Below are 15,185 nucleotides of genomic sequence, written 5' to 3'. Positions count from 1 at the left end.
GTTCTTAGTTGTATGTAAACCGATACGATGTGCAAACGGCTATCGGTATAGAAGAAACTCCAAATAAATAAATACATATGTAATGAATATTCATTGCAGGTATCCTGAAAACCAAACTCAGAAGTCTTTCATCTCCTCCCCTAAGTTCTGCTTTCCTGTTTCTGCCCTCAGCACTAACCTCAGCCATGAGGAAAAAAGGACTGTGCATAGTCAGTATAGTGCATATGCAATAATTTGTGTAGTATTTACATGCCATTTAGTGATCAGGCAGACATAGTGTGGAAACAGTTTACTTTTTGGTTTAATATGCATGTTAATTGCATTTGTGCTCCTCTGAGGGCAATTTTTAGCATGTGGACTAAAACATTTGGTGCATTGCATGTTAAAAATGTTTGCATGAGATTTAATGCACAGGTGTACATAGAATAATATTGTGTACATTATTTTGTATTAAATTCTTTATACCTTAAGGCAGGGCTTCCCAAACGTTTAGCCAATGTGACCCCATTTTAGCACTTGAAATTCACACACCCCCAGAGGACAACCAAACCTAATTAGCGAGGGTGTAGTTTGCCTCCAACAATCCCTCCACTCACCATTCCTGCACTTCAACTGATCCCCTCTCTTAACCTCTACCCCCTCCAGACGGCCTCGCAGCCTCTGCCCCTCCAGCAGATCCCCTCTTTACATCCCCCAGTTCCTCTCCCCTTCCCAGCCTAGCTGCTCGCTCACCCACCCACTCCAGCTTTTTACATCCTCCCCACTGAACTTCTCTCATCTCCAAGCCATTTTTGTAACCCCAATTGATCATCTGTCATCCCCTTCCTCTCTCTTTTCTCACATACCTCCCCAGTTGATACTCTCACCCCTAGCTCCTCTCTTGCATCTCCCCTCTCACCTTCCACAGCCAATCCCTCTCCCACTGATCCAACCCTCAGACCCTTCCTATATCTGACCACGTTTGCCTGCTGCCTGCCCCAAACCTTGACCTGTCTCCATATCTCCAGCTTGCTGTTTGTTCTGATCCTGGTGTGCCTTGAGCTCTGGCTCTCTCCACTGCCCTAGGGACTCACCTAAGTCCTGCCAGCTGCCGAAACCCAAGGGCTCAACCAGTGGGGGAGGTAGCTAGTATAGGTGAAGATCCAGACTGTCCCACTACTGGGCATGTTTGCCAACTACTGGTATAGACCTTGTAAGTCTGCCTACGAGGCTATGTCAACTATGCCGCAGCACAAAGGGCTCACTCCCATGCCAATTATTACACAAGGTGGTTCAGCAGGAAGAATGACAGCAAGGAAGAGTGTCATCAAGACTCCCAAGGGGTAGCATAAGGGATAAAGCAGCAAAGCAGAGTGGCAACAAGACCCCCAATATGTAGCATAAGTGGTATTGCAGGAAGAGTGGTAGCAAGACTTCCAAGATGTAGCTTCAAGTACATGGATGGCAGCAAGGCAGGTGGCAGTAGGACACCTAAAGTGTAGCATCAGGTACAAGGCAGCATAATAGAGTGGCAATATGATCCCCAAAGTGTAACATCATGGGTATGGATGGCAGCAAGGCAGAGTAGCAGCAAGACCCCAAAGGTGTAGTGTCAGGAATATGACAGCAAGGCAAAGTGGCAACAAAATCCTCAAGGTGTAGCATAAGGGATATAGCAGCAATGAAGAATGATAGAAAGACCCACAAGTGTATTGTCAGGAGCAAGACAACTTCACCTTGATTGGTTCTCTGTTCTGTATATTTGTCCTCTTCTACTGCCTTGACTCTGTCCTGGCAGTGGCTACTACCTCACTCAGGAATTTCTTGGTTGCTGTGCTTACTAGTCTCACTGCATCACTTTTCAATAGGCCATAAACTTGAATGGAACACATATACTAATGAAACAAAACATTTTGTTTAATTTGCGGGCGCTCTCCATTAGTTTCAGGGGTCCACAAATTAAATGAAAATGGTCTCATTCAATGCAGTTTACCCATTCGTTTCAATACAATGTACATCTCTACCATATAGACAGAATGGAGACTGTTATGAATAAGGGTGGGTTCTTTGGATACCTAGCAGGCCTGCAGTGCCAAACTTTTCAGACTGAACTGCAACATTATTTCTGCTGCTGTCTTTTAGTGAAGTTTTAATGTCCAGTATCCAAGACCACAGGACCAGACATACACAGCAACACCAGGCTGTGAGCCAGAAGTGAGGGCAGCAGAGGCTAAAATACATACCTTGTAATGGAGACCTCATCAGGATGGAATTTGGTGCTATTATTAAGAAGCATTTTTATTTTTAGATGCAGCACAAGTAAAACATTATTAAAGCAAAAACAGGCACACGGGACTATATTATCAGAACTTGCTGATGCAGTTAAATGAGCAAGTCTACACAAGCTAAAAATAGTCGCCACCAAGAATTTATTCAGTTCAGGTGCATCTCTGATTCTGGCAGATCCCACTTGTATTCTCTGCCCCTTTTATTTTTAGCTTGGTGCCTGCAGTTTCAGCTGAGTGCATCCATCTGAAATAATTTTCTCCATGTGGTTAAAAAGGCCCAAAAGGTTTCTATGCTGGTTTTCATAATGGAAAGAACAAAATTTAGAGATGACAACTTAGATTTTACTTCAAAAATGACATTCCAAAACCTTGCTCTTTTTCTGTAACAGAGCCAAAATGAACATTTTTATTCTGACCATACTGAGTTAAAAAAGGAAAATAAAAAAGATTATTTTCCTTTCTTCAGCCTGCCTTATCCTGTTTTACTTTGCCAAATAGTAGGAACACGTTTGATTTATTTCTTTTCAGTTCCTTAGTTTCTAGTAAGCTTTTGAGATGCTGAACCCCTTTCAGAGCATTTAGCACCTCTGAAGCCAATGATCGGCCCTTTTTGCAAATTTACCATAGAAAAGAGCCATTGAAGCATGAGCAGAAGCCTGAGAGGTAGATATTCAGCAAGCCAGTGAGCAAAAACGTTGTCCAAGTAAAGTACCCAGATAAATTTAACTGGACATTCAGTGGAACGTATCCAGAAAAATGTTCCATTGAATATACCTGGTGAAAGTTACCTGGGAAAATGTGCCCAGATAACATTAGGACAGGTATTTTTCCAATCAGACTTCCCTGCATAACTTGAAACCACCCTCCAGGAATGCCTCTAATGACTGCCTGTTCTTATCCAAGTAAATTTCATGCAGGTAACGAGTTAGCCAGAGAGCATTTCAGGGAGGGGGGGGGGGGGTGTAGTTTTCAAATCTCTGATTTCTCTGGGTAACTCCATACATCCCCATACATTCACCATTCATACCATGTAAAATAACAACCAAATTATGTATTTATTTATTTATATTTATTTAGAATTTTTATATACCGAATTTCCTGTTAGGAAACAAATCAATCCGGTTTACAGGTAACAGCAAAAATGCCTCGGGACGGGAAACAGTGCCCTTGGCTTTACAAGAAACATATTAAACAAGGCTTTACATATTAAACAAGGTTTTACAAGAAACATATTAAACAAGGCTTTACATGTAACATAATGAAACAGTACCTATTCGAAGAATCAACAAAAGGCTTTGCATGTAACATAATGAAACAGTGACTATTCAAAGAATCAACAAAAGGTAGCTTCTCTGGGATAACTACTGGGTTGACTACTTAAATGATGTCACAATACAATAAACATGTATAGAAGATTAAAAAGTGGAGGCAGATTGTGTAATGTAGTCTTTTGGGTGGTGAAGTCCGGAAACACATAATAATAATATAATAACATTGTATAATATACAAGTGATCCAGTTATCATAGGGTGACCTAAGTCATAGCGTAACATAGAGCATAAACAATGGTGAGATGAAGTGACATAAGGTATGAAGTAACATAAGGCATAAACATTAATGTCTTAGGATGATATAAGTCATAGAGTAAAATGAGGCCGTCATAACTTAATGTAAGGGGGGGTAAGTGGATAAGGGTCGAAGATTGGAGGTGGAGGAGAGAAGACAGCGAGGGATTAGTTCCTTATGTGTCTGTGAAAGCTTGACTAAAGAGCCAGGTTTTTAGCTTTTTTTTGAAAACAGGATGGCTTGGTTCTAGTCTTAAGTCTGGGGGGAGAGTGTTCCAATGGTGAGGTCCAGCAGTAGATAGAGCTCGTTTCCTTCGTGAAGTTTTTGCGGTTGGGGCATACAGTGTACCCTTGTATGCGCTTCTGATGGGTCGAGAGGAGGTATGAGGTCGAAGTTGCATCTTTAAATTGATGGGCGAGATGTTGTGAATTGATTTATGAATGATGGTTAGTATTTTGAAAAGGATCCTGTATTTGATGGGAAGCCAGTGTAGGTTACGGAGTATGGGTGTTATGTGTTCCCTTTTGTTAGTGAGAATTCTGGCGGCGGCATTCTGGACCATCTGTAGGGGTTTGATAGAGTTGAGAGGAAGACCGAGTAAGAGAGAGTTGCAATAATCAATCTTTGTAAGAACAATTGCTTGAAGTACAAGGCGGAAGTCGTTGAAGTGAAGGAGGGGTTTAAGTTTTTTTAGGACTTGCAATTTGTAAAAGCAGTCCTTAGTCGTGGTGTTTATAAATTTTTTTAAGTTTAGTTTATTGTCCAGCCAGGCTCCTAAATTCCTGATGACAGGTGAGAAGTTGATATTAGGACATGTGGTCAGGGAGAGATTAGCTGGGTTTGAAGGAGATTCATGGGTGATAATGAGCATTTCTGTTTTGTTAGCGTTCAGAACAAGGTTGAGACTAGAGAGTAATTGTTTGATGGGTTGAATGCATTCCTTCCAGATAGTGATGGTTTTTTGTAAGGACTCTGTGATTGGGATGAGGATCTGTATGTCGTCCGCATAGAGGAAATATGTGAGATTCAGGTTTGAGAGAAGTTGACAAAGAGGGAGGAGGTAGATGTTGAACAGAGTGGGTGATAGAGAAGAGCCTTGAGGGACTCCCTGGTCTGACAGTACCGGGTGGGATTCTGTGTTATTTATCCTTACTTTGTAAAACCTGTCGCTCAGGAAAGATTTAAACCAGCTTAGTGCAGACCCTTTGATGCCTATATTTTCTAATTGATCGATGAGTATGGTGTGATTTACCGTGTCGAAGGCTGCAGATAAATCAAGAAGGACCAGAAGGTAGGCTTGTTTTTTTTCTAGGTTTAAGAGGATGTTGTCCGTGAGTGAGAGGAGAAGGGATTACGTGTTGAGAAGGGATTCCGTGTTGTATAAATATTCCTAATTAATACTGTACTAAATTTTTAATATCTCAAAGATTACAATATATATTATTATTCATCCGCTTGTTATTCTTAATTCCAAGATAGATTTATTTATTTATTTATTTATTTATTAACTTTTATTTACCGACATTCGTGAAGCACATCATGCCGGTTTACAAAGAACTCAGGTGGGAGATACAATGAAACAATATAACAAGTAGATACTTGAAATAATCTTCAATCATGAGCCAAATCCAAAATAATCTTCAATCATGAGCCAAGTCCAACAAAAATATCTTCATTTCACCCTCTTTCATGAGGGCTTCCTCAGGGTCTAATCGAGAAACATCACTTTCTTCAAATATCATGGTATGAATGATAAATGTTTGGGGATGTATGAGATATATAGATTTTAATTGTCTAGTTTGTGATACTTTGTGATTGAATAAAAAACGAAATTGTAAGGTATATAGTTCTTCTGTGTGTGATGTTTATATGATAGATAAAGAAGATCTTTTGAATATTACCTTTAGTGCTGTGATACCGAAGATTACCGTATTGGGGGAAGAAAAATGGAAGATATGCACTTCTATACTGAACAGGCTGCCCATGACATTCTGTCAGGATTTCATCTTTTTGATTCTTCATCTACAGAGGATAGAGCAGGAAATTGGGACACTTACGCTAAGAACCGCAAAAGAATAGTAAAAATGGAATTGCATGCCACCACATTGGCGGAGTATTGTTATGTTAAATGTATTCCACGTGGTTTAAGAATCAATAAGGAACTGTCCTTGTTGTTGATGATGAAACATTCGTTCAGAAATGGAACGCTATTCTTAACAAGTGTTCACACAATTTAATGTTGCTTATTGTTGAGAATACCAAAAATAAGATTACGTGCATACAGAAAGAAATTGAAGTAGAGATATTAAAAGTTCAGGAAGAATTACCACAAGAATCTTTAAAGAATCATATGAAGGAGTTACAGTGCCAGTTAGATGAATATAGAAAAGAAACCAAAAAGGTAAAGGTTAATAAATTTCACAGGGACGAAAGAGATTACATTGGTAGTTACGTATATCCTTGGATGCAGGCAAACAAAAAATCATATGGAAAAAAGAGAGGAGATTTTTCTTCCTCTGATGAGTCTACCAATGAATCTGATACAGCACAAAAGAAAAATCAGAAGGAAATAAGGCAGGTTAGATTCAATGAGGGAGAGAATAGTAGTCATTTATATGACTCTCAAAAACACTCTAATTTTTTAGATCAGCGATCTCGAGGCGGCAAAATCATCGAGAACCCAGATTCCAAAGGGGCAAGAATACAACCCCGAGTTACAATCTACGACGGTAATAAATGATCAGGATTTGCCTGTAAACAGGATAGCGATAAACAATTATAATGACTCATGTAATGCTGTATTCAATATATCCTCAAAAATCTTGATGAAACCCATGTTGGTTATTTTGAATAAAGGTTTTTCTTTTGTGCCTGCTTGCAAATATGATTCTTTTTCCACTCGTATCGAATTACAAAAATTCTTTAGAGGCCTCCATCTTAAAGAAATTTTTGCTGATAGTGCAGTGTAATTTGAAAAGCGAGTCTTATATAAACCCTCTAAATGGATCCCTCCTACTGCTCCTAGTCCGCTATTACAGGCTTTTAAGACTCTGGTATTGGCTGATTTAGAAAGAATAGAAAGTCAGAAAGAATTTTTAACTTGTAATATTTCTAAGGAAGAATGGGCTGCTCTGGGTCAGTTATGAGATGATAAATCAATAAAAATTGTTGCTGCTGACAAGGGCAGTGGTATCGTGTTAATGGATGAATGCGATTACAACACTGAGGTATTGAGACAGGTGACAGTCAGTTTTATAAAACGTTGGACAGTGATTCCATGCCGTTACATCAGAGAGTTAATGACATCTTGGAGAAAGCAGTCAAAGAAAAAATCATTTCAGAGAAGGAATACCAATTTTTGATAGTATCCCATCCCATTACGGCATATTTTTATATATTGCCAAAGGTGCATAAATCGTTGCAAAAACCTCCAAGCAGGCCAATAGTGGCAGGTATAGGTACAGTTTTAGAACCCTTGGCAAAAATGTTTGATCACTATCTTCACCCTAAAGTGTCTTCCATCGGGTCATATGTGAAGGACTCCACAGATTTTATCAGTTATCTGAGTTACCGAGAGTTCAAAAAAATTGGATACTAGCGACAGCGGATATCACTTCCCTGTATACTAGTATTCCCCAAATGGATGCTTTAAACATCATTGAATTGTAACTTAAAAAGATGGATATATCGGAAAGGAGGGTGAAGTTTTTATTAACCATTGCTGAAATTACATTAACATGCACTTGTTAATTCAATGATGTTTAAAGCATCCAATTCTATTTACAGATTAAAGGCATCCCAATGGGGTCCCTGATGGCACTGAGAGAGGCATGCTTATATGTAGCTTATTTTGAACAAAGATTTGTTTATTGCTGTAGATGGTTTCAACAAATTGTAAGTTGGAAGAGATGCATTGAGGACCTGTTTTTTATCTGGCAAGGTTCTGAAATTGAATCGGAATGCTTTTTGGTGATGCTGAATATGAGTGATAAGAACCTGAAATTCACTGTATCTAGGGATACTCAATCGGTTACCTTTTTAGACACTCGGGTGTATATTCATCAGGAAAGATTAGTGACAACAGTTTATAGGAAGGCAACTGACAGGAGCACCTTATTACATTACAATAGTTTTCATCCCAAATGACTCAGGGAAAATATCCCTGTGGGACAATTTTTACGCTACAGACGGTTATGTACCTCCACAATTGATTTCAAGATTCAAGCTCAGCAACTGAGTAATAGATTTATAGCCAGAGGTTACACCAAGTCTACTGTTAAAAAAGCATATAAAAGGGCATTATATGTCAACAGAGACAATCTCTTATTACAAAATAAAAGGGCAACTCCATCTAGGACAATTTGTACCATACCCCATTCCTCAAGGGTAATTTATGTTAAAGATATCATCTTAAAACATTGCTATATTTTATCCCCTTGAATGTTTTTTACTCAACAACCGATCTTTGCTATGAAAAGACATCAGTCTTTATAGGACAAACTAAAAGGTCAGAGAGAAATCTTTGAAAATGATCAGGACCGTGGACAGATCCCCTGTGGATCTTGATCCGTGTGCCCACATGTTTTGAGATGTACAGTATTTCAACATCCTAGTTTGAATCTGCCATATATATTACCCGAGTTGTCCACATATAATACCAGTGGGGTGATATATATTATAAAATGCCCGTGTAACATGATATATGTTGGACAGACAAGTAGACCAGTTAGATCGCGCATTATTGAACATCATATTCGGATAAAAGCTTTGAAGGAACACTCTCCGCTAGTGGATCACTGGATTGAATTTAAACATTCATTGGAAGATATAAAATTATTTGTTATTAAAAAAAAAGTACGCCTGAGGAACGGTGGGGATCTATCTGCTACATTAAAAAAAATTGAACAGTGGTTCATTTTTAATTGGTCCATGTCTGCACCAAAAGAGCTCAATGGGCCAATTGAGTGGAATACTTTTTTGTGAGATTGAAGGATATGGGCCTGTCATTTAAAAAGCAGTGCCGGTGGGCCGAAGATTGGTTGATTTATCGTTGCTGACTGGAGCAGGGGAGGAATACAAGAGTAATTCTGGTTTTAATTAACAGGCAATCTATTGAGATATTGCATTCAGATACAAATAAGTACAGATAAGATTTATTGATTGGTTTTATGATATAAGGTAGGAACCAGTACGTGGCTATTCATTACAGATTACGATGAAGTGCGTCAGTTCCAGGTAAACGTGAGTACAAGCGGTTGGCAGCTAGCGTTGGATATGGTGCGATGGTGAAGGTAATAGATTTCCTAATTTTGTGTTCTTATGTGTTTGTAGATATTGAATTAAAGTCCTGAAGAAGTGGAAGTGTAAGGATGTTATGAATTGCTGTGAATAGCTACTTGAATACTCAGTTACTTGAATAATGGATTATATTTGGTGAGATCACATTGTGTGTATACTGGTGAGTTTTGGTCTATGTAGACAGCTTGTTTTGACGATTTAAGGTATAGGGTGTATTGCATTAGTGATTTAATATGTTTTGATTATAGAAAACCATTGGAAGAAATTGATATCTGAAGAAAGTGATATTTCTGGGTTAGTCCCTGAGGAAGGCCTCATGAAAGAGGATGAAACGAAGATATCTTTGTTGGACTTGGCTCATGATTGAAGATTATTTCAGATTTGGCTCATGATTGAAGATTATTTCAAGTATCTATATTGGAATTAAGAATAACAAGCGGATGAATAATAATATATATTGTAACCTTTGAGATTTTGAAAATTTAGTACAGAATTAATTAGGAATATTTAAACATAATTTGGTCGTAATTTTACATGGTATGAATGATGAATGTACGGGGATCTATGAGATAGATTTTAATTGTCTAGATAGTTTGTGATACTTTGTGATTGAATAAAAAATGAAATTGTAAGGCATATAGTTCTTCTGTGTGTGATGCTTATATGATAGATAAAGGAGATCTTTTGAATATTACCTTTTGTGCTGTAAAACAATATGTAGGCAGAAGTTGACGTAAGATATGTTAACATCTGATTGAACACCATAGTTGAATTACTATAAAACAAATTATAGGCACCGTTGGTGCAGCACTGCATTCAACACTTGCATAGCTTGTGGTTAGTACAGTTAATGTACTGGCTTTAAAAAAGGTTTGGATAAGTTCTTGGAGGAGAAGTCCATTAACTGCTATTAATCAAGTTGACTTTGGGAATGGCCTCTGCTATTACTGGCATCAGTAGCTTAGGATCTTCTTGGTGTTTGGGTACTTCCCAGGTTCTTGTGGCCTGGTTTGGCCTCTGTTGGAAACAGGATGCTGGGCTTGATGGACCCTTGGTCTGACCCAGCATGGCAATTTCTAATGTACTTATGTTCTTTCAGATTTGTGATGGAAGGTAGTAGAATGTATTGGAGAGAGTCCCCATGGAGGTAATCGCTCAGCTGTTTTGAATTACAAGGAGCAATCCTGGATTTATCACTTCAATTCAGTCCATTGCAATGGTTTCAATATTGAGATAGACTGATATTCATTATTGTTAATTATGTGATTGACAGGGAGTTTTTAAACATAAAGGAAAAGGGAAGCTATGTTAGATAGCATCATTTCAGTTGCAGTTTCATGTTGAACAAAAGGGTGAAATGCTAAGAGTAGGTTTTGTTGCCATCCGCAGTACATTAATACATTGATTTTAAGATCATATTAACTTACTATTCATCTTTTGCAGAAAAATGATAGTGACCATACTCTGATGAAGGTCATTTGTCCGAAACATGAACCTGTGTCAGGCTTAAGAGGCGCATACAGGATTACAAAAAAAAAGGAATAGCACTGGTGGTGAAACAGAAGTGTTTTTCACACACAGATAACAAGAAAAGTACAAGTGGTACAATATTGAAGACATTTTAAGGTAGATTTTTAGATCTGCCCATGGGCTTTCATGTGCACGTGGTTCCCAGCATGTGCACGTGGTTCCCGGCATGTGCACATGGACGCGCCGATATTATAACATGCACGGACTGGGAGGGAACTTCCTAAACCCCCTACCTACCCTGCCTCCCTTTTGCCCTATCCACCCCAACCCCTAAAACCCCACTGACTAACCTTGCCTTTTTTTGTTTTTTTCACTTACCTGCGGTCCAGACCAGCAGCAACTTGCGCGGTCTGGTCACCTCCCAGCATGTGCTTCAATGGGACAGTGCCTAATGGCACTGTCCCACCCCAGCCACGCACTAACCATGCCCCGTCCAGACCCTGCCTCCGGTTCATTCCTTTTCTAAAAACCTGTTCTTCACATAACAGGAGATACGTGTATGGCTGCGGGCCTATGAAGATCCACGCGACATGCGCACTGCCCAGCGCATTTATTCAGCGGGATAAACGTTCAGCTGAATATACTTGCTTAAATTTATCCAACTAACCATAGCCGGATAACTTTAAACATAGCCAGATGTTCTTTTGAATATTGCCGTTTATATATAAAGTTATTCAGCTATGGTTAGCCGTATAATTTTAGACTTAACCCCAATATATTCAAAAAATAATATATCTGATTAAGTTACTTTCCATTTTAAAAAAAAAATTGTGGCCTGTCCCATGCCTCCCTCACACCTGCCTTGCCAAGGCCCTAAGGGGCTGAATTAGCTATCCCCCAAAAATGGGCCATTTCATCCAGAAAATAAATTATTGCGGCTGGGAGTCCCCCCTCCCATACCCCCCCCTGCTCCGACTTCTCCTTATTATGCCAAAATGTCAAAATCTGGTCTCCGGATTCCACCCCCGCCAATGCCCACCCCAATCCTTTCCCTTCTCCCCTCTCTCCTCCACCACCCCATACCTTTTTTCAAGCTTCTTGCCAGGATCACGCTAGCCTTCTACCGCAATGCGGGCCCAGCAGAGGCGTCCCCAGAAGAGCCGAGCTCGGATCGCGGTGGAAGGCTAATTTAGCCAGATAAGTGGCTAAATATGCTATTTAAGCCATTTAGATGGATAACTTGTGCGTTATCCATCTAAATGGCTTTTGAATATCTACCCCTTATTGAATTATTGTGGTGTGAAAATAAGAGTAGGGGAGGAATAAGCTTTGGAAGAAGAGTGGGAAAGACATCTATGGCTTCTGAGGTCAGATGAGGTGCTGCAGAGAAGTAAGACCATACCCTACCCATTCTCTTCTCCTTTAGGTAAATAATCATGGAAAAAAATATATAGAAGTCAACTAAATCCATGGAAGCCAGAGGCACTCACAGAGTTCAGCCTAGCTGAAGCCTCTTGATACAGCTATCTTGGAATGTGATTAAGAAAATCAAATAATAGTTTGTAACCCTATTACAATGAATGTTCACAAAACATGCCATTTCATTAACTGGCTGGGGTGTGGAGGAGATTACTATCCTCTAAAAGGTAAAGTATTTTCCTGCATTCTAAGAAGAAATATCAGCATAATTCCCTTTGGTGACTTTTCTGTAAAAGTAGAGACAACATACAAGGTAAGGCTGTTTCCTTTCCTCTTCTGTATTTTGTCTTGGTCTCTTCTCATTGAAAAATGTTGTGTAACCTTGAAATTTCATGGATAATGGATTTGTAAAGTGGAAAGTGAGCTTGCAAACCACGTGAATGACATTACATATCCTAAAAGCTTGATCCCCTGGAATTATTAATCTTATCAGCAAGTTAGAGGAAGTAAAAGTTGGAACACTTTGCTTTTCCCTAATGTGTTTGGTCTTCAAGCTTGGTATTTTTCTTTTGCAGACTTTGTGTATTTAGGCTTTTGGATTTCTACACTCAGCAAACTGTAAAGAAGCAATATTTGCTTTAGAAATTTCATGATTACCTGCTAAAGGTAGGGGTGAGAACATGATGACTTTTTTTTGCTGTACTTCTTAAAGCTTTCTCCTCTTCTGTGCCTATGAGAATACTTTTTCAAACAGAGGATCCTCTATAATTTGTGGAATTCATTTTAACCAAAATGAATATCTTGACCCATTATGTTTCTTCTGCTAGTTCTCATTAAAGTGCTAAACCTTACCTATACTGGTGACATTTATTCAGACTGCATTCCAAAAGCATCTTATAGGGGTTTCAATAAGGCTTTCCGAGCAAGGTCAAAGAAATGACGTTTAGGGCCTTCTCAGAAAGTGAAAAGGCAAACCCAATAATGTTAAATAATTAAAGACGTGAGGGCCAAACATCATGAATGAGATTCAATTTTTTCTCAAATTTTTTAAATTGTTTTTCACTCAACCTTTATCAAATTCTCAACCTTCTGGGCCACTTCAGATTTTCCTGTTTTGCTTCAGTTATTTTTTATAATCACAAGGTTTTATTGAAAGAAAACAACACATTTTTCAAACAATTGTCAAATACATTTTCAATACACAAAACACTTACCCTTGCTTTTCTTATTCAATTCCTTCCCTCTTTTCCCCAAATCCCCAACACTGTGAGAACATCACGTATAGGGGGTAATCTGGAATAGCCCACCTTATTTGTAATGTATGTGGGTACTTTTAGTTCATGAATATTGCTATCCATTTTCAAAAGAAAACAAAGTACATTCCCCTTTGAAAATTGCCAGGTGAAAAGTACGTGTGCTAAGCATGCCTGCATAGTTTATACTGGCTAGTTATCTGGACAGCTGAGAGGGGGTACATAGAAGGTAACTTTCAAACAACTCCGCACAGCCCCATATACATGTGTATATGGCTGCATGGAGATCTATTACAATATTATATATAACCTATGAGCCTGATTTTCAAAAGCATATGCTTAAAACTGAGTTTTACACATGGGCTTTTGAAAATTGCTACAATACATGCCATTGAATTGTCCAAAGGATTTACCCACATAAATGCACTTTAAGCACGTAAATGGCTTTTGAAAATTGCTATGATAGTATGTTACATTTACATGCATAACTCCTATGAAAATTCACCTGTCTGTGTATATCTCCTTCCAAATATACACGCATATTTATTTATTTATTTATTTAAAGCTTTTATATACCGACTTTCTTGATACAGATCAAATCAACTCGGTTTACATCGAACGAAGCAGAAACAATAACCAACCATATAACAAGACAGTTTGAAGGAGCATAAAAGTTACATTCTAACAAGGTTGCCTTAACTGGGAGAAGGAAAAAAAGAGGGGGAGACAAAGATAAATTACTATATACAATAAATTACTATTTACAATGGAGAATGGGAGGGAGGCATGATAATTCTAGATCAGGCTGTTGAGCTTTTAGTAGGGAAGGCTTGGCAGAATAGCCATGTCTTCAATTTCTTTTTAAAAGTTAGTAGACAGGTTTCCTGTAAGATATGTAAGATTATGTACAAATACCTGCAATGCATTGAAAGTACATAATCAAATATACGTGTGCATGTTTCACATGTGAACAAAATTTATTTGCTCACGTATAATCCTGTTTACACGCGGAATTTGGTATATTGTAAAACATGTGCAAGTAATTGTAATCATCAGTTTGCCAAAACTTCTACCAGTTCACCCAGTACTTCTCCAGGTCATTTAGACCCTTCTAGTTCTTCACTCTGAACACCCCGTAGTTCACTCAGACCTTCCACCTAACCAACAGTAAACAATAGAAAATATCAATTACATAAGATTTTTAGCAGGTGTAAAATTACACAAATAAGTTGACAAATGTACACATGTAAGTCTCTTATAAAATAGCGATTTGTGCACGTAGCTCTTGGCCCAGAATGTTCCTAGACCACCCCTTATTTTTACACATACACAAGTGCACATGAGACTGAAAATATGCACATATTTTTGTTGTTTTTTAAATAGTGTGTACACAAGTTCAAGCTACTTATGCATGTATATGCTAACTTTACACACTTAGGGGCGGATTTTAAGAGCCCTGCTCGCGTAAATCCGCCCGGATTTACGCGAGCAGGGCCCTGCGCGCCGGTAAGCCTATTTTACATAGGCCTACCGGCGCGCGCAGACCCCGGGACTCGCGTACGTCCCGGGGTTCTAGGAGGGGGGCGTGTCGGGGGCGTGTCGGGGGGCGGGCCCGGTCGTCGCGGCGTTTCGGGGGCGTGTCGGGAGCGTTTTGGGGGCGGGTACGGAGGCGTGGCTATGGCCCGGGGCGGTCCGGGGGCGTGGCCGCGCCCTCCGTACCCGCCCCCAGGTCGCGGCCCGGCGCGCAGGAGGCCCGCTGGCGCGCGGGGATTTACGTCTCCCTCCGGGAGGCGTAAATCCCCCGACAAAGGTAAGGGGGGGGTTTAGACAGGGCCGGGCGGGTGGGTTAGGTAGGGGAAGGGAGGGGAAGGTGAGGGGAGGGCAAAGGAAAGTTCCCTCCGAGGCCGCTCCGA

Source organism: Rhinatrema bivittatum, chromosome 4 (assembly GCF_901001135.1).
Source record: "Rhinatrema bivittatum chromosome 4, aRhiBiv1.1, whole genome shotgun sequence".
Taxonomy (NCBI): Eukaryota; Metazoa; Chordata; class Amphibia; order Gymnophiona; family Rhinatrematidae; genus Rhinatrema; species Rhinatrema bivittatum.
Note: the sequence above shows the minus strand (reverse complement) of the source record.